Source organism: Rhynchophorus ferrugineus, unplaced genomic scaffold (genome assembly GCF_030347505.1).
Source record: "Rhynchophorus ferrugineus isolate W39M unplaced genomic scaffold, kcgeb_rfMv2 rfM3, whole genome shotgun sequence".
In the NCBI taxonomy this organism is placed as follows: Eukaryota; Metazoa; Arthropoda; class Insecta; order Coleoptera; family Curculionidae; genus Rhynchophorus; species Rhynchophorus ferrugineus.
The window spans coordinates 59,829,601-59,851,851 of NW_027472582.1; the positions used below are offsets into that span (position 1 = coordinate 59,829,601).

The window sequence follows — 22,251 nt, forward strand, 5'->3', positions numbered from 1 at the left end:
TCATCAGAAATGCTATAACGTGTTTGTTGCATATATTGAAGGAACTGTTCAAAAATAATAAGTTAGTAAAAATGTTATTTTGGTTTGCCTCAATTTTGGTGTACTCATTCAATCAAGTCATGACCAAAAAAGGACATTACATTCTCCATAATTGTACCTTCCCGTAAAACTTGTCTTAAATTAACAAATGTTAACAATTTTCATACATTTTTTTATTGGCGAAAATTCTTCAGGTCGATGACCCTAGATCGAATACTTCATATCCTATCTTTAACATAATATATGTAATTATTTAGTCTTAAGGATATAAAAAAATCTTCCAGTATTAATTGATAATCCTCATAAATGAACAAAGCCGGTCTTCTTAAAAAATTAATGGATTATTTGGCTTTTATGATACATTATCGTATTATAAATAGCTGTAAAAATTGAGCTTAAATTCAAACAAAAAACTCAAAACTGATTCCCCACCTTCAAGAATTAAGCAACTCATCCCTATTAAGAATTCAATAAATTTGATGATATTATACTTTATCGTGTATTAAGATTCATCATAAATTTGTAATTAGACACCTTTAACCGAATTGGAAACCATGTGGTCAAAGATATCTATATATGTCTGGGAATGACGCGAGGGGCATAATTCAGGTTCTATATTACAAGTAGAATCGGTTGATAAAAATAAGACCCAAAAACATAAGAACAAGACTTATCTAAAAATAAACATTACACTAAAATAAGAAGAACCAAATATAAAATTGTACTGAAAAAAAAAATGAAAAAAGCTATAACCTATAATAACTACATCAGTGACACCTAGAATTATAAAAAGTGAAAGTAACTTAAAACTATATATATATATATATATATATATATATATATATATATATATATATATATAATATATATATAATATATAATATAATATATATATATATATATATATATATATAAAATATATATTATATATAATATATATATATATATATATATATATATATATATATATAAAATATATATATATATATATATATTTATAATAACCATCGTAAAATAGCGTGAGAAAACGGGATTGGAATCAGACTAGTCGAGCGTATCGATGCTTTAAAACAGTCCCTATAAAACGAAAATAACTGCAAGCAGGGTGGAAGAGAGACAGACCAAGAGAAAATTATAGCGGTCGGAGACCCAGTTGTCAATGGACGTGACTGATGATGATCTTCTCGAGTCCACGGCTATAAAGATCTTTTCATAGTGTCAAATTCGCATTTATGGATAAATAGGAATAATTAATAAACAATCAAATAATAAATCATAGACAGTATTTATGGGATTTAGAGTTATGAATATTAATTTTAAATATTTGTTGTTAGATTATACGATTTATATATTGATATCGATTAAATAATATATCTTCATTCAAATAATATTAATTTAAGTATAACAGATGATAAACTCTATTGAAGTAGTAAATCGTAATGTAATGATTGTTTTTTAATTCTGTTTATTAAGAATTGAATAGCCGACTTGGTTAGCGCAGTGATAAAGGCGACAGGACGGTCCACCTACTGTTGTTATGGTTATAGTTATAACCATAGCAACATGGTTATAGGTATATATAGTTCGCCTACACCTACTGTTGCGATGGTTCGAATCCTGCTGGGGCACGGTCGTAAATTTATTTTTGTGATTGTTTAATATTTGTGATTGTCCTAGACAAGAATATAAAATCCGACAGGAAAACTGGTTCCAGTTACGCTAGTAACCAGGCTGGGTGAGACCGGATGTCTTCTGAGAGATTTATAAGTTGGTCACTCGCCAGTCGGGAGACTTACTGCAGAGGACCATGGTCCGAAGCCTACGTTACCCAACAATCAGGTCCACTCCAGATAAAACCTCGTTTGTAAAGAGGTGACTTTAAAAAATATATATTAATAAAATTTAATATTTATTGTATACTAGCGACCCGCCCCGGCTTCGCACGGGTGCAATGCTGATAATAAATTAAATACACTACAGAAAAAATATGAACGTTGTATATAAAAACATAGCGGCCCGCTCCGACTTTGCACGGGCATAAAATATATATGCCTATGTCACTCAATGAAAACATGATTAAAATCGATCCGTTATTTTTGGTTCATTCATTACTGCCCTTGGCCTGCACGCATTAAATTTGGAGTAAAATAATTCCTCTTCCCCTATACTTAATATGAAGATTTCCTGCTATCTTTGGAATATCTAAATTCATACAATTTTTATTACATTACATATTTTTAAACGCAAATTTTAAATTTGTAATATCTCCGAAAATATTTGTTTAATTTACATGCTGTAAGGAACCATACTGATCTATATTAATTGCACACTGTATTTAAGGTACTTAATTCGATAAGGATTAATGACGTATTGCTTAAAATAGCTTCGTAAATAAGCCATTTTCTCACGTAAAAAGTAAACAATAAAAATGGTTAATGTGGGTTATCCCTAAAAGATAAACATGTACCATCGCGGACTTTTTTGTAGACCTTTTTATGGTGTACAATACTGTAGTACATTAATTTGATCTAACTCGTAGGGTTAGGCAGCGTTTTTGCTAATTGCTAAATAAGCCTAAAAAAATAGGTTAATTTACGACATCACGTTAGAAACCTCTAAAATTAGCAATGTTGCCTTAGTATATTATGCATGTATTATACATATAAACCTTCCTCTTGAATCACTCTATCTATTGAAAAAAACCGCATTAAAATCCGTTGCGTAGTTTTAAAGATTTAAGCGCACATAGGGATATAGGGACAGAAAAGGCGACTTTGTTTTATACTACGTAGTGAAGAACGGAACCCTGTCCTTTATTCAAAGTACTTCTATAAAATAAATATGAAAAAATTATTTAAAAAAAGTATATACAAAATTTCCAGAATGGATTTCAATTTCAAGTAATTTGAGTTTTGGAAAGAGGAATAAGTTGGCAGGAGTTATATCAAGTGAATATAGTGGTTATTGTCCATTTCGGTCTTCTGTAACTTCTGAATACTTTATTCATTCTAAACTTTTTTCTGTCATATCCATCAGGCTTCCAGATTTGTTTTCATGTCTTATCAAACAAAAAATATGTGCTCCTATGACATTTAATTCTATGAATAAAACTACTACTACTACTACTTTATATTTAACAAAACAATTTTTTGTTTGGTTTCTAGGTATGTATATATATATATATATATATATATATATATATATATATATATATAAATATATATACCTAAAAATCAAATAAATAATTGTTTTGTTAAATATAAAAATAACTCATAATTCAAGTAAGTAATGTTTTCTAGTAAGTAATACAGATAGTGTATGATATCATAATTGTGAATATTTTTGCGGTAATTACTCCAATGTTTATCGAGATTTGTTGATATTACATTATATCTTTTTAAAGTTCTAACATAAAATATTGTCTGATATATTAACATACCATAACATAATATATACAGGAAAATATGGAGGTCATAAACGGCATATTGAGCAAGACATAATAAAGATACCGGTAATATGTCAGTTAAAAGCCTAATAAATATGTCAATCAATCGACTACGTTTAATTTATATGGTTGCCTGATGCATACGTGTATCAGAGAAATATATATCTATATATGAAATTAAGAAATCTATTATATTTTAATGTATCCAATATATTTGAAATGCCACTGAATATTAATAACAGTAAATATTTTGTAATATATAAATAAGTTATTGTTTTTCTATTTTTTATTCATTTATGTAATTAATGGAGACAATTAACAATGAGGAATATATATAATACATCACTATATAAAAAACAAATATAATATACATTATCGTCATCTGTTTCATCAGTAAACTTTCGAAATGTAAACACGCAGAAATATGGTACCTCTATTAAGAAAGAGTGTATAAAACAACTGTCCTTGAGAGTTTCCTCTGCATTCATATAATTCAAATTGGTCAAAATTAAAGAATCTTCTTGAAATTAAGTCACGGGCTTCAAACCGCGCTCCTCGGAAATAAGCCTACCAACTGGCCGGTGACCAACTTAGAGACCATCTCAGAAGACATCCGCTCTTAACCGGCCTGGTTACTGGATTTTCCACTGTTGTCTATAAAGACATTTGCAATTACAATCCCAAATATCAAATGCATCCATGCCCCAGTAGGATTCGAACCCTCGACTGTCGCAACCGTAGGAGGACCGTCTTGGCGCCTTTACCATTACGCCAACTAAGCCGGCACAAAAACTATTGATTACAATAATACCAAAATATAATCTTAAATTATCTCATAGTTTTGTTATATATGATATGTGGCTGCATAATATGCTTAGAATGCGGAAAATATACAAATTTACTGCTACAAAACCAAATTACGCTTATTTAGAAAAACTCAACATCTAACCAATAACAATTTTATGTTATTATTATGTTATTTCAACGTGACTTACTTTAAGAAACCATTAAATGTTATGGTAAAAGTATTTGGTTAAAATGTATCAAAACATAATATAATCTGATGAATAACACGATATATATTGTTCCATTTTGACGACATTTTATACAAACGTAAAATAATAAAGTTCAAAATCGTAAAGGATCTGGAAATTGCTAATTTAACTTTAATAGGTTTTTTATATTATAATGCGACCGTTGAAAGGATCATTCGCGAAGTTCTTTGCTCAAATTGAGAAACTTTTAATTATACGAAAATTGCTCTGTTGTTAAAGTGTTGTTTAAACTTCTACAAATACCGTTTGTTTGCTTTTATTGGTTCAAAAATTGTTTATTGTTAAAAATATTGGTTGTTATGCTCATAAACATTCTTTCCTTATCTAATTTTTATGAAATTAGCAGAATATAACTCCAAACATAAAAGATAGTCTATCTAAAGTTCTTTGTACATACGTCATCAAGCTGTTTAATGTATTACCTTAAATGTTTTAAATTATAAATTGGTTTTAGAATCAGATAATATTTTCCTTCTCATTTTATACTAGTTACAAAGAGGCACAATGCTGTCTGATAAGTTCGAACGTGTAACGAAACTAGCTTGTTAAAGTCGACCGGTTGTCAATCGTATGCAAAATTCTTCAAAACAATAGTGATAAAAGGTTATAAACCGGCAAACGCTATTTAGATATTTGGCTTGTTTTAATAAATTCCAAGTTCCAGTTACTTTGAAGAGGAACGAGATAATGGAGGCCCATTCTTCCAAGTAAAGTTCGTTAGAGATGAGCATTTATACTGTTAAATATTAATAATTTGCTGCGATTTTTATTGAAAATATATATTAGCGTGTTGCAACTGCACTGAATATTAAAATGGATACGGTCACTGAAATATCTCAAAAAATGAAAAATATGATCTTGAATTCACCAAAAAAAAAACTTTCCCCATACGAAGCGGGTGACAAATCAAGATCAGCTTGACATTAACTCTATCAGAGATGTATAAAAACAGTGAGTAGTTTTTCAATGCAAACATTATTTAATACAATTATTTCAAAGGAAATTATTTCACTGAAAAGTATCGAAGAGGTCAAATGGAAGTTCTGGATATTGCTTTTACAAGAATAAAATTTTTGAACGCACATAATAAAATTAAAGAAGACTTGTTGTTTTAATTGATGTATTTAGATGAGACATGGATACTTCAGAATGAGACCAATACACCCAACGATCACACATGCTAACATGGTAATAAAAATAGTGTTATGACAACAAAAGTTGATGGAAAAAGATAAATGTTGGAATAACAATTGATTAGGATTTATTAGTCATAACATTTATTAATAATTTATTGAAGATATATTGTACTTTGTGCTGAAACTAAGAATGGTTAATAACACCTTCGGTTTGGATGAAGTCGATAAGATGATATTGAAGAATAGATTGAAAATGAACAGCTTTCCTATTCACTTGAATGAAACTTTATAAATATGATATGATGAAATTCTGCCAGTTTCTAAGGCAGGTTGATGAGAATGGAAACAATTTATTTAGTTCTTTTATTTAGATTAGAATTTTATTGTATGTCAAAGCCAAACTGAACTAAAACTTAGAGTTGATACGGCAACATTGCGACGTTTTGATGTCACAAATTTAGATGATGTATATACAAAACATATGTGGATAGACTATGGATTCCAGATTGGAAGCGTACTAATTCCACAGAAAGCAATCTGCCTCAATGAAGCACAGGTATGGTACAGGTATGTCTCGGAGAGACAATTTGAACTACTCCAAGTGCTCCAAGCGAAAAAAGTTCGTGCATTATTCAGAGCCCAAATTTTATAAACATACTCAGTGTGAGGTTCTCCATAGGATCACTAGAACACAATAACATCATAATAAAAACTTACCCGTCCACAAATCCCGGTAGTAAACTACGACAGTCGCAACTCAGGATCTCTGTTGCCCGCAATCATATCCCGAACCTGAAGCAACATCAGCCGAAGACTACTTGGCTCTAGCTGGTCATTCTATTAAATAAAAAAAAAGATTGGAAGTGCGTTTACTGACTAAAACTAACCGACGTTTCGCAATCATAACAGATTGCATCTGCAAGATGGAAATTCTAATAGTGAGGCTCTACTAATAAAGTAAACTTTATTTAAGCAAATGCTTACGAGTCCTGTTGCCTCATGGTCAGTTATATAATTTAAAACCCGGTAGTATGGTATTATATCCCATGTTTTGCGATTATTTTGGTGTTCGGTTAAAGCCGACTTAGTTATTATTCTTCCAGTTATTCTTATACTCAAAATCTCAGATTATTTAATACATTACTTTAATATTACACTTCTTCACTATCCTTTAAAACTTTCGCGTCCTTCTTTTTGTTTGATTCAGATTTTATGGTAAGTGATCTTTCGATATTATTACTTATTTGGTGATATTTTTCTTTACATCTTTCACGGTATATCTTTAAAAAATGAACTACTTTTTGCTTATTGATTTTTGATATTTATAACTTATGTTAAAGTAATAAATTTTGAAATACCTACAAGCTTGTGCAGCTTTCTTCCACTCAGTCAATTTTACATTTATAAATCTATATCCTATATTCTTACGTTTATATTTAAAAGACACATACTCTTACAATTCGTTATTTTCGAAGGACCACATTTATCTGAAAAACTTACCATTTTGATATGAATTTTCATAGTATTTAAATAGTTACTACAAGAGGTTCATTAAAATCTATTTTTTAAAAGTGTACTGACCCAGCGGCTTTACACTCTAGGTATACTAAAGATATAGACTTTATATAATTTCGTGTGGTTTGGTTCGCTTCAATCTTTTGATATCCTTCGCGTTGTACAGTAGTTGTATTGCTTCCACGTTAATATGATTTAGTAATCTTCTTTCGTGTTTTAAGGTGAAATCTTGGATAAGTTCGCAAATCAATTTGAATTCGTGGTCATCGTGCAGTTCTTCGTTGGTTACGTACCGATAGGCATTGGTAATTAGTCGAAGAATTTCGACATCGTCGGATTTTGCACCCGGAGGTCCAAATTGGCTTTATGATTGTTTGATAAATCGGTCTCTTTGATTTTAGATCAAGTTGAGAGTATCTTCCGACTAACCAGTATACTTGTTTTATTTTGGTTCTAATGTTCTTCGCTTTTTGTCTAACATGACGTGCATGATTTTTAGTGCTACGATGGCCTCCTCGAACGTATTGAACAACATAATACTTCTATACTGTGCTGTTATGTCTTATATCACATATGATATCATATGTGTAGCAACTATATGCTGACATAAACGACAAGTGGATTCATAAAATAACTATACTAATATAATTACATATAATTTATATATCATCCATATCATGTAGTATTGAGATGATGGCACAAGTCTACAATTGCAGCAATATTATATTTTTTAAGTGAAATCGGATTAATGCATTTGTTAAAATATATTTATTTTCTTATTTAGGTTGATATTAATATTATTTGATAAAATATAACCCGAAAATACAGAATCTTTCCATGATAAGTTCTCTCCACTTCATTCAGAGCGAATTACGTCAATGTTCAGTAACGGATGCTATAGAGATGTCAGAAGCAAACTGCACTAACGACCAAGAGAGAAAACCTTGATCTGAAAAACATATCAGTTTGTTGAGAAAATATATTTTTAATAATTTTTTTATATTTGGGGAAATTTTTTATAGATATGTCTTTATTTTTTCATCTAGCGTAAGATGCAAATATTATTTTCTTCTGTAAAAACTACGACACGTCTATAGGTTTATTTGTCAATTGATTATTTTATCTGCATTTCAACAGGACCATACGCTACTTACATATTTTGGAACTCATAATTAATAAGAAAATAAACGGTTTTGATGCTTTCGCATCCAACTTCCTTGTTTACTAACTTTATGTTAATGTTATACGATACCGGTGTCCGTTTTTCCCTGAAAAGCTTTATTTCCCAGAGAATTTTTAGGCAATAATAAATACCCTAGAATATTATTGAATGGTTTTTCAAAATTAGTCATCATCCCAATAATTTAAGGCAATTATTTATATCTAAATAAATACGTAACAATCAATAACCACAAATTAACTACTAATCTAATCACTCAGCTCCAACTAAGTTTTAATTCAGCTAGGCATTAAAATCAATTAGTAATATAATTATTTTATGTTTGTCCGATACATGAATGAAAGCATCCTATTTATTAATCTGCAAAATTTATTTAAAAAATGTCAAATCTGCCCAATTATTAAATAGCAATAACTAATGAAGATGAATGTCTAAAACGAATATAACGCTAGAAAATGAAAACGCCCTATATAGGTATAATAATCGCTTACAATAATATTATATTATCATCCCAGTGTTCCCTCTTTGAACCCATCCCAATATTTGATCAATATGACAAATACTGATAACTAGTGTAAACGCCACTAAATAGATATACGTTTTACATGCACAAAAACTATTTTAGACTTTAGTTTAGGATATTTGAATAAAATGAACCATTACTTGTATCTAAAGCACCAAGCGTAAGGATCAATTAGGTAACAAAAATTCTTACAAAAATAGGTCATTGTTCATTAATCATTTTACCTCTTAATACTTTAAGTAATTATTAACAAACTGCGATTTCTCTTAAGCTTAGTTGTTATATTCGAAGTGATATTGCTTCGACGTTTATTTTAGTTCATTTAAATGCTATATACCTTTGGGACCAAGAAATAGTGAAAATAGTAAAATATGTCAATATGGAACATTATTTCAATATTATATGTCATTTTCCTTAGAAGGACAGAGACTTTTTCATAACGATAGTGTGTATTCCTACACAACATTGGTTCTTAGTGATTTTTTGGTATGATATTTTATTTTAAATTATTATTTTTTACATATTTTTTTTATTATTTAACAAATCGACAATCGAAATATATCTACTCAAACTAATTGAAATATATGGTACATAAAGTATCTAATATATAAATTAATACATAAGTGCATAAAGTAAAACTAGACTTGTTTGCTTCGTCCCATAATCAGTTAAATAAATATACAAGTAACACCCAAGGACATTGAAATATTATCATCAGTAACAAGTCACCAAACATCCATCTTCCGGAAGATCTTTCTTTATATCGGGCGCTTACCTACAATTTATGGATTAGCATTTAATGCTGTTACAAGTTTGATTTCCATTTCACTTACTTCTCCAACAAATAATTCACTCACAAATACTTGTTATGTTATTCTTTGAATTCTAAATCTCTTGAATAGTTTTAAGATGTTGCAATAAATAGTATTTGCTTAAATTTCAACAAGCAAATGGGAAATTTAACCCTTCCACAAATGCTGTGTTACTGGAATGGAACTCGTCAATTTTAGACATGTAAAAATAATATTGCCTTTATTCGTTTAGTTTCTTTTCAGATCACTTGTTTCAGTCATGACATCGATCGGAACTAGAATCCATTGTGATATTGCACGATATTTTCATTTAATTTTAGCTTTCATTGCCTTAAGTGTATCGATCGTTCAATAAATCTGTTCAATAAATCCGAAGGGTAGTTAATTGTTATCAACAGTTAGTCAATGGGCAATACGTATATGATGGGTTTTATATTATAAAATAACATTTTATCAGAAGACAGAGAAGATGCAGAAGATCGCTTCACTAAGTGATCGCCTGTAAGCTATAAATTAACGCAAATAACAAATAACAAATTTATAGTTTATAATAAACATTAATAACAAGTTTAGCAAACAAATATCCATTATTTGCTTATGAAATGAAGAGATTTATTTAATATATAAAATATGCGTTGCTTTGATCAATAATGTGTTGCTATTTTGAAGGTAATTATACGTTGTCTTTGGCATAAACAACATATAATTACCCCCACCTCATTAGGCTCACACGCTTGTCATAGACACCTCTTGAGACATTTCAGAACTTCCGAAGAGTCGTTATCGATGTGTGTTGTCTGGCGTTGTTTTGATGAAGCCTTTCTCTTGTCTTGAATTTCCATTTCCATTTGTTCACAGTACAGGTACGAATTAAGAGTTTGGCCGTCATCGTTAGCATTAAATCGACATCGTAACATAACGGGGCTTGACCATTTTATTTTTTATTTTTTCTACATGATTAACAATCGGCCCTTCCAGAACATAGTGCCTCTTTGACGTCGAAATTTCGTAAGACGGAAACGACGAAACCAAAATTGTGCCCTTTCAGACACATAAGCTTTCGCCTTTATCGAAGGAAAATGATAATATATAGCGTATTTTCCCTTTGCTGGTATCTGCATGGCACCTATGTGGTTCCTGTTGTTCTATTATTTTGAAAAATTTGTTTCTTCTCTTTTCTATTTCGCATTTATTGGAAAAACACTGGATTTATATTTACTGGAACTAATATATGACTAAAGAATTTGAGTATAATTAGTAAAATCACACTTTTTAAACATCCATACTTTTTTTTGAAGCTGTATCTTCAGTGACATCATTTTAAAACTATGCCATACAGTATTTTAAATCCTGTTTCGCATCTATTTCATTGTAATAAGTTATTTTATTTTATATTATCTTAATATACGCCTTGTTCATAGAACTGTGTTTCATTATATATATTAATTTATGGTTTCCCTTTCATCGTATATTTTATTTTTATTAAAAGTGCTTATTGGGATTTTTTGACAATTATATTTATATTTAAATTACCGACGATTTACAAATTGTTAAAATATCAATTACGTGTAATGCAAATCCGGAGTAAAATATAACTAAAGAATTTATTAATAGTTATTTATCCATCATATTTAAATATATTTATTATTTCTTGGTAAAGTAAATAATAAGTTAATGGACTCACTTTTCAAAATCAGAGCACGTTCTAATAGAAAAGCACTTAAGTTGTCGTTATCGAACAGTAACGAACAGAAGCAATAATTTTTGCATTCCAGGTAAATAAACCTATATAATATAATGTAATGTATAAATAGTGCAACGAACTCGTGATTTCTTCCGTATTGGTTTAAATACAAGTTTTTATAATCAGCAAGTGCAAATATATGTAACGCTCCATATATTATCAATAAAATACATACACTAGATATATGGTTTTTTTACCCTAATAATTTTATAAAACGTGTCATAGTGATGCAATTAAAATTATTTAAATTGTTATATATTTGAATAATATTTCATTAAATAACTTAGTAGCAGATTTATAATAAATACAAGGCTGGGGGAAACAAATTTCTTGAATTGTTTCCTTGAATAGATTACTTCGCATATATCTTTTAATATAATAGTTATTCAGTAAAATAATACAATTTTGAAAAAGTATGTGAAAAAAAACAGAAATTATTTTTCCGCAATATTAATTAATATCATATGGAATATCTCTGCTAATATAATCTCTCCTAGAGAGTATCAAAATCATCACTTAATATATTTATGATCTAATAAATATATTTGTTTTAGAAATTGGACTTTTCGTCACTCATGAATGATTTTAACATTCCAAACTTTATTATAAAAATTTGTTTTTATAAAGCACTTTCAGCTTTTACCGATTCAATTGATTTTAAATTACAGATTATATAAAAGATTATAAATTAAAAGATCATACATATAATAGTTCACTTCATTAGATAATTGCTAATTAATGAACATAATCATACACGGTTGTATTTTTTTTAAATGCTTTAATTTTATTATTATAAATTTATTTCGAAGATAGTTGTAAGTTATGCGGATTTAAATATTCCCAAACTCATATTTACTGTAACTCTGATAGTTACAAAATGGATATGTCAACTTGTCCAATATAAATGTTAGAAAATTCATTGCGAAACAAGGCGTTGTCTCTTTGCGTATTCTAGGATATAAATCATGATATTTCATGTCTTGGATCAATCAATATAAAATCAGTAACCAAACTTAGAAACTAACATAGGAAGTAGTTTGACACTCGACACACAAGAGTATAAAAAAAGTTAAGAAATAGGCATCCAGTCGATATTAACCAAGGTAAATAAGAACGTTGGATCTTCTGGATGATTTTTAAATTTACTGCTCATGATGAACCGTACGATATTATATTCTAAACGGAGACTCTAAAATGTAATAAAAAATTCTAAAGGAAGATCATTATTATAAACAAGTACACGCCCAAAAAACCCTGTAGTAATCAGCAGTAAATAAATAAGTAGTAAGTTTGAATACTATCAAATAAACAAATGCTTCATTATCTACAATTTCGATTCAAGAAAATAAAATAAAGATTTTTAATTTAACCATTTAAACTTTTATCAGAAATCTTTATATCGGCTTTACTCTATCTAGTAACAAAGCTTTTTCGCTTTACATATTTAAGCTACGACTTGTGTAACATAGTGAACAAGAAACCTGCATATATACATATTGAATAGGAGACAGGAACCGAGTTATAATATCATTACTTTTAAACTATGAGCGGCAAGTGGGTCTTTTTAAAATGGATATTATTATCATATTCCATATATGTTAAGAAAACAATAGGACTGTTGAAATGACGTGTTTTATGGTTGATATATTCATTGATAAATCCCGTATATTTGCTTTTATTTAGTTGAGGCATTAGTTTGAATTTAATAGCATCTTGATAGTCTTATTTTTGAATTATACGCGATTCAAGAAAATATATTACTATTCCTAAATAATATATACAGGATATTATTCCAAATTATTCGTTTTATTATATTGAGGCGGCTAATAAATATTATGCAGATATCAAAATTTTGGGCATCTGTATCTTTGACTTATCTGATGAATCTGTGACAATTTAAACCAAAGATATTTTTTCGACAAAAAGTGTTTTATTTCTTAACATAACCTCTTTTTAAATCAGTGCATTTAGTCCAGCATTTTCCAAGTTTCTTTCTTCCAAATTATAAGTTTTAGCAAGACCCCCATTTAATACGTTTGTTTCAATGATAACTTCTTTATTCGATGCAAATATTTTACCACTTAACTATTTCTTCAGGTTTGCAAATAGAAAATAGTCTGTAGACCAAATCTGAAGAATATGCTGGATGGTATATTAATAGTTAGCAATCAATCAGGACCTTTTAATTTACTTGTTTAATTGGAAGAAATAGTTAGAACAGATACATCGATTGGTTTTAGAAGAACATAGTAAAGCGAAACAAGTTGTCGGAAATGCTTCTGAAATCTCAAGAAATGTGTATTGGCTATCGAAGGCAATAAACATTATTCAAAACGAGCTAAATCATAATAGAATTTATATTATCTTATGCAGTAATTTAAATTTTTAAGCCAAAAAATGCTTTATAAAAATATAAAATTGATTCAGAAAAAGTTTTAATTAATCTGTTTTTAAAAATTTTAAATAAACCTCCAAAACGTATTTGTACATCCTACATAATTTACTCCCAATGCTGTTCTATGTATTTGGTACAACATTACATCAGAGGGCATATTATAACTTTTCATATCTGGAAAAATATTAAAATTACTGGATAGAAATACCACAGTCAGACCTCGCACATAACAAAAACTGAGTGTAATGTGTAATGTTAGTTGAGTGTAATGACCTACAGAGATTCTCAAAGATAAATCATAAACGTCCATCAGTAAACCATTTTCAATAGTTAAAATGTTAATGTTAAAATAAAAAGTGCGACATAATTTTTATCTTAGTATGGTGGATTGGTAGTAATAGAAACGTAAAAGAGAGTGTAAAAACTATCTCAGTCAAGCCATTAAGTAGGGTGGGCAAAATGTCTTCTACAATGATTTCTAAATTATTCATACGTCAATCGAAGAATCGAAGAATCCAAGTTAAGCAATAGGCCAGTTACTAAAGGCCCAAGAAGTTGATTATAATCCTATTATATACATACATATACATACATAATTATTACTATTACTACATATATAATTATTGATTAAATACATACATATAAAAATATATCCTAAAAATGTTATATAATTTATATCAGTCTCAAATATTTCGAAGTTAAATCTGATAAATCCCCAGATATCAGGAATTAACAAAATGTATTAAAACTGTTAAAACTATGTTGCATAAAATAGAACAACCTCTCATTTTGTCAGCCATCTTATTTTAAGAGATTGTCTTTGCTTTAGTTCCGCAATATAAATAAAAGGTAAAGTTTCTGATTATTTTAACCTTACAAGACCAACAATGACCCCTATAGAATAACGTGTTAGCGCGAGAACTGTTACTTTAGTTTAATAAATTTTTTTTTCTTCAATTTTTGCTTAGCTTACTTTTTCTACCAAAAGTTATATCATTTGGTCATTTTATTATAATCATTAATACCAATTAAATGTCTATGGACGAAAAGCGTCTATATTAGAAACTGCAAGTGAGTTGATTTTTGTTCTGGAAATTTAAAATGTCGATAAAGGAGTTTTAGCTTCGTATCTTGTACCTTTATACTTTTTGGCTGATCTTTCAAAATTTAACTATTTTGCTAACGAAAAGATCGGTAAAAAGTTGATTTTTATCTAATCCTCTATGTTTTAATTACGTGTCTATGTTAGGGGTATTGGCCACCGAAAAAATATGGATATTTTTTAAAAATATTGATATATCAATATATCGGAGAAAAAATATATCGATATATTTTTGCAACAAACATAAAAAATATCGATACTTTACAAAAAATATATCGATATTTTTAAGAAAAAATTAAAATAGTCAAATATTAGTCTAGAAAATATATATTTTTGTAAATATTTTATGACGAACCTTTACGATTAAACACAAAACAATACCGACATATCGCTATATCGGCCAAAAATATATAGATATATCGATATTTCTTTGCATCCCAATTATATGTGTCTATTCCGATCTTACCCAGAAACCCAAGATTATCTGTCACTCAACTATATAACTCAATTGGATTTTAGATTAATATAACTATCAAACGAATACAAACAACTGATATACCAATATAAACTATATAAAAATTTAAATTATATCAACAAAATTATTATATGGCCATAACAAGTTATTCAATGAGTCTTTGAGCGTTTTATTGAGTCAAAGGGCATAATATGATTATTGGATATTTTGTTAGGAAATGTTACCAACATTTTGACCGAACTTTAGAGTTTCAGAAACTTCATAAAAGTTTAATAAGAGAACACAATGGAGGTCATACTCTTTAGAGAGTAACGAAAACATATCCGAATGTTTTTTAATCATGGATATTATCTATTGGTGAAAATCCGAAGTATGAGTGCAAACGACTATTGAATATCTTAAACTATTAATGATCTAATGACAAGGAAAATACAATGAATTATTGTTTAAGAATATAGGTAAATAAATTAATCATCATTTATTGGTTTTAGGCTAGTAAATGTACAATATGTTAATCGAAAGCTCGAGGTAGTCAATTTATTAATGGGGCTTGTGGATCAAGAATAGTGGCGATAATAGTTGATCATATTTGGAGATTTTTAGGAGAACTTCACTGTTTTCATATATAGTGGTGGCTTTTTCCTTAGGTTTTAACTATATTGGCCGGCTTTGATCTAAACGATTTTGGTCTTTTTTATGGAAATATTTATTTATATGGTTCTTGGAGTTCTTATTTATTTTTCAAATATGTAAATTAAATTAAATATGGTGTTTTAATAAAATAGAAAGGTATATAGAAATTATTTTTATTATTTCATTTTATTCAATATTTTTTTAAACAAAATATGTTATTTTAAAAATTTTTCAAATTTTTTTTTATTAAATTTGTATATTTGTGTATATTTTTTATTAAAAATAATTAATATGTAGAAAAGGAGTAAGTAAATGACGATGTATATACGCATGCGCTAAGCTTTAATTATTGTCTGTTTCAAAAATAAATGGAACCCAGAAGCGCATGTTCCAAATTTTTAGATTTTGATGTGTCCTGCGAAAAATGGCCGGATTGCGAACAATGACACAACAATGTTATTCCTTAACATGGCGACGCTCAACCACATGTTGTGAAACCGGTGAAAATAAACTTGGAAATATTAAAATGGAAAGTGCTACATCATCCACCATATTCTCCGGGCCTTGCTCCTTCTGATTACTAATTGTTTAAATGGTTAAAAATCGGCCGAGTCATGGATAGCCTTAAAAGATACATCGTTCTTTCTAGGTGGAATCCGTAAATTGCCTGAGACATGAGGAAAAGTAGCGGCTATCGATGGACACTACCTTGACTAATATACATTGTAACGATTTTTCAGAATAAAAATTTAAATTAAAAAGAATTTTTTTAAACTACTGCTCCCATATAAAAAAATATTACGATAGACTTTGCCTTCGAACTTACGCAACAAATATCTAATTAGCATCGAGTTTATCGTTTAATTATTACCGATCCGCTACACAAAAAAAAATCAACGAAATGTTCCAACCTGTCTTCATTGGCTAGTCTGACGTTTCCATACCATATTGTTCAAAAGTCTGTCAGTCGTCGACTGTTCATAGTGTAGGTACCGTGCGATAAACGCGCTCGACTCGACAAACACTAGAAATATATTACAATGCAGGCAGTACCAATCGATTGTCACTTGGAGTAGCACATTTCTGCTTCGGGGTAGTTCTAGTGTGAAAAGATTCGGTGCTATTGGAAGTGTCTCGTAACTTCGCATAACGCGAGGGTGATTTCGAAAAGGTTTTGTTGTTTTATGTGATACAAGAATGATCAGTGACAGTGTTTTGTTTTCGGTTTATGAAAATATTTTCGACACAGGGTTGAACAGCTGGATATATACGAAATATTGATAATGTACGTATTTTTAAGAAAGCCCCTTTTAATATTGATAAAATTCTGTTCATCGTTATTGAACTAAATTGAAGTTCTGGAATTTTTAAACATTTCGTTATCTACATTATAATATAAATTTACATCGTAATGAACATTGAGATGAAAATAAATATTGGTCTCAACAAAAATATAAACAACATAATATGCAGGTACTATATGCTATAAGATTATTATAAAATATTATACGTATCAGTGATAACAGCGGTAATAGTGTCGCAATAGAACTGTATTTAAATATAGAATTATCTATAATCATCAGCATAAACATTTTAACTTCGTTAACATTTCATATGTAATATAATACATTTTATTATTTGATTTATATAATGTATAGTGGTATATTATGATATAACTGTTGACTATGATGAAATACGAAAAATACACGTTGGGAAAAATATGTATAAATTATTTTAGGAATAGTTAATATTTTATTTTAAGATTAATTAAGATATTTGAAGTCTTAAGAAATAAATATCAAATTTAATAGTTCCACAGTAAATGTACAAAAGAAGTATTATTTTATTTTAATAATCCTAGCATATTAATTTATTTTAATAATAAAAATAAAATGATTTATTAAAAAAAAGATACAAATTGGACATATTTGGTAACATTTAAATTATGCTATATGCTATATTTTCATATAAAGCAACTAAACGAATTTTCGATGTTGCAAATTTTTTAATAAATAAAAGAGCACAAATTTACGAGTTTGTAGTGAAAGATTCCTAGACTTGGCGATAAAATACTACGATAGAAAACGTTTTTCCAGAATCACTATTCCTTTCCAGGATTGAGAGTTTGGAAGGCTAGGAAAGTGTTCATCTACAACACCCTTAACTTAATTGGATGCTTCCCAGAAATGCATTACTAAAAGTTTTCTCTTCTGGTTAATTTTGGCATATATACATATAGATAGCCGAGAAGAATGAACCAATATTCGCCTGTATTGGCTTTTTCAAGATAATCAATCAACAGGATCCCTTTTATGTCCTAAAATTCTCTAGATTTTCCGAAGGATCCAATCATCTCCTCTTAGTATTAAACCAGTTCTTTCATCCACTATTTCCACTGTTCTTTCATTTTTGAAGTATAGCGTTGTACCCATAGTGACAACCCACTTTCACTCTCCTTCATATCCGAAGAACTTTTCACCTTATCCTCTTTATTAGCGCCAGAAGTTCGAAGCTTTCTATATCAATCGGATATCTGTCTAGGAATTTCGTTAACCATTAATATCATAACTAAAATTATCAGAAAAAGTTTCCTAACCAATATTACTAAATATTATTGTATGATATGTTTAGTTGCAAAATATATCTATTCGATAACGTCAATGCTTCGGTGTTTAATAAGTAAACACTAATTTAATAAATGTAGATTAGTTTGAATGATAGAGAGTGTCTGTGAGCAAATCACTGAATAGGAACAATATTAAGTGCTAATCGTGAAGCAATATGTAAACATCTTGGTCAATAATTCGTTTCGATAATAGCTTAAATAAATATAGAAAAAGAGTGGTACTTACAGTATATATTGCAAAAATTATGTCTGGTGATCGTATCACACCTCATCATTAGAAAAATCGTGGGATTTAACAACTAGTTGCATTCAATCGGATATTAAAACAATCCAATAAATTGGATACTCTGGAAGAATGCTATTAATTATTTAGATTAATAGTGAATAGAATAATACTTTGAAAAAAATCATATGAAAAAATGATATCCAAAGATATGATTGCCATGACTGTTACTCAACTGTTTTTCATCCATATATCTCCATGTATTTATTATGGAAAAGATAGAGAATATTTATAAACTATTAAGTGAAAGCGAGTTAATTGTCATTGTTCAATTGGTAATTGTTGAATATAAAGAATAAATATAAAAAAATTATTTAAACTTAAATATCATTAGTATCATTATCAAGTACTCCAAGTATATATAAAAAAAATTAATGCAAACTATTGCAAAAGCATATTGTGGGTTAGCCAGCAACGACTAGTAATAGTATATTAATAAAAAAGTATAAAACAACAACCATATTTTTTCCTGAGTTTTCACGAATCCTTGATATGTTCAACTTATATATAAAGACCAAATATAGTAGAAAAAAAAAACAGTCAATAAAAATTAATACATTTCCTTATTTTTAGTAATATATACGACTGATATATAGTCGATGAATGTACATGAATAAATTAGTAAAATATCTAGCTCGCAAGAGGAAAATATACATTATTAATGAAGAACATAAAATATTTCATTCTGAACGAACATTCGCTGCAACTCAAGGACATTTATGAACCACATAGTTAGCAGTGTATAACGTCTGTCATGTTATATAAAAATTGCTGACTGATGAAAAAAATAATGCAACATATCATAATCATGAAATTATTTTTAAACTTGAGTAATATTTGTGCTCAAAGAATATACCTTTATACAAAACACACAAAGTTCTGTTAGAAGACATCATTTTATTCAGGATACAGAACGGAATATAAATGAGGTCTACGCGATCTGTCAATACAAGTTACGCAAAAATCTAAAAATAAATGTTACCAGATGATGCGAATAGTTCATCAATTAAAGAAATCTGTATCGAAATTAAGTATATAATAAAAAAGGTAATCGTGACTGGGGTTTTTACATTCGCGAAATGTTTCAGCTCATATGTTCGTCAACAATGATTTTATTTAATATGTGCGTTGCTAATGGATTTGTGTCATCAAGACACGATTAAACTGTTGATTCTTTACTTTAATTCAGGTGATGAAACTGTATTTGTTACGAAATAGGTTGCTTAGTGTGAATTAATCAGCTTATAAATTGCTTAATTTATTTCTTAGATAAATACTCTCTCTAAAAAGATTTATTTCCGAAATTCGCATTATTGGATCTATTAATATATGAAAATAATATTACAAATTTCAGTTATTACAAAAAGCAGCCGACTGTTACAGATGACGACAAATATTTTGCTAATTGCAGTTCGTAAATTTGTATAATTCCTTTTAAATTCGGAATGGTTTTTCCTTCTCCTTTTACCCTCGTTAAAAATAAATAGAATGCTATCTGATTCGAAGGAGTATTGTAAACGATTCAGCCTATGAAATTGATTTGGGTTAATACTGATGGGTCACGTTGCCAAATCTCAGCAAAATTCTTCAAAAGAGCAATAATAATAATTAAGGGTTATAAACTGGCAAAAGTTTTAACTAAAAGTCAAATTTGATGCGGTAATATCGCGACGTTTAAACATAAAGTTTCAAATCAATTTAATTGGCTAATTAAAAAGCATTTATTTTCATATTTATATCAAGATTTATTAATTTATCTAATAATAAATAACCTGGTAAATCAAAACGAGCTACATTAGTTTTCAGTAAAGGATTTATCTAAAAAATATGGATATATCCATATATCGCTTATCTTTTAAAAAATAGTATAAATGTACTACTCCAACGACCAACGGAAAGTTTCTTGCTCTGAAAAATATATCGATTTGTTGAAAAAATATGGTTTTTGGTACCTTTTCAATATTCGGAAAGAATACATATTTAAATTTAAGATGCAAATGTGAATGCAATTTTGTTTTAAGCAAGCATAGACTGAAGAGTTCACAAATTTATTTAACCTAATAACAGCAATTAAATTTCAGAAGTGTATGATGCTATCATACATACTCTGTATAACATAAATTACATTAACTCTCACATAAAATAAAATCTAGGCATCTCTCTAAGCCTAGTACATTTTTTAAAAAATATTTTAAAGTCTTCTTTTTACCAACGACGGTTTATCTGGACTGGACCTACAGTTCAACGTAGGCTCCGAACCGCGGTCCTCGGCATTCAAAGCCTACCGACTGGCGAGTGACCAACTTAGAAGTCATCCCAGAAGACACGCGATATTAATAGATTTCAATGCTAACTATAACAGATATGGATAATCATAAACTATGTTACATAAGAGAAATTAGTGGGTGAGGGTGATAGTTCTAATATTGTATAAATAAAATGTTATCAAGTAAATACCAAAATGTTAAATCGTGTAATTATACAACATTTTGATAAACCAGATAAGGGGCTTATATAGAAAACATTCTTATTTTGGTATCTTTAACTCAAAAAAGTTTTAGACGGTTGTAGTCTTAATATTAGCAATGAATATGAAGAAAAACAAATATTATATGAATTTTGCTTTAATATGTTTTTGTTCAGTTTTTTAATTATTTTTCAAATTTTCCTCGTTAGACAGCGATCTAAATTGCAAATATTTAAAGGCAACTATTACTTTATTTGTTGACATAACGTTTAAGTAATGGTTAATCTGGATATCAAAATGAGTGTGATAATCGATGAACTTAGATACTTCAAATCCATTATTTACTTTGTATCTTTGATATTTTTGTTTATATTGATTTATTCATATCTAAATCATACATTTTCAAATGTACTGAAGTCACAATTAACATATTTTTCATGTGTCTTAATATATTTTTAATAGATACCTACTCTATTCTCTGAGGAGACCGCGCCAATGTCCTACGTAATTAACAAATTGAAGGAATGATAATATTATAATAAAAAGTAAAACCAATCTCTTCTCTCTTATTTGTCAAAATTTGTATAATTTATAACTCTGTTAAGTAACGTATTAAACTATGTGTATTTTTTCCTATATCATATTAACAATGAAGACCCTCGATTAACGGGCGGTAATCAATATACAGTTAAGGAGTTAAATACATTTGTAGTGAATGATGTTATATGTCATGCAACAACCTATTGGCTAACGCTTCACAGTATTTGAACTTGATCGAATACAGAATTTGAATTTGTAAGCCTACGAAAGTTTTGTTCAAA

At 28.7% G+C, this 22,251-nt stretch overlaps 1 protein-coding gene across 4 annotated transcripts in view; it reads left to right on the top strand.

Moving 5' to 3' along the window:
* LOC143193038 (breast cancer anti-estrogen resistance protein 3 homolog) overlaps positions 1-22,251 on the top strand; it is a 262,731-nt gene that overhangs the window by 33,624 nt on the left and 206,856 nt on the right. For 2 of the 4 annotated variants that reach the window (XM_076398962.1, XM_076398964.1), the window contains exon 1: positions 16,986-17,339. The exons of the other annotated variants lie outside the window; for them this stretch is intronic. The gene's annotated coding sequence lies outside the window, so the exon portion shown is untranslated. Of the gene's footprint in view, positions 1-16,985; positions 17,340-22,251 lie in introns of those variants that run through there. 4 annotated transcript variants of the gene reach the window in all.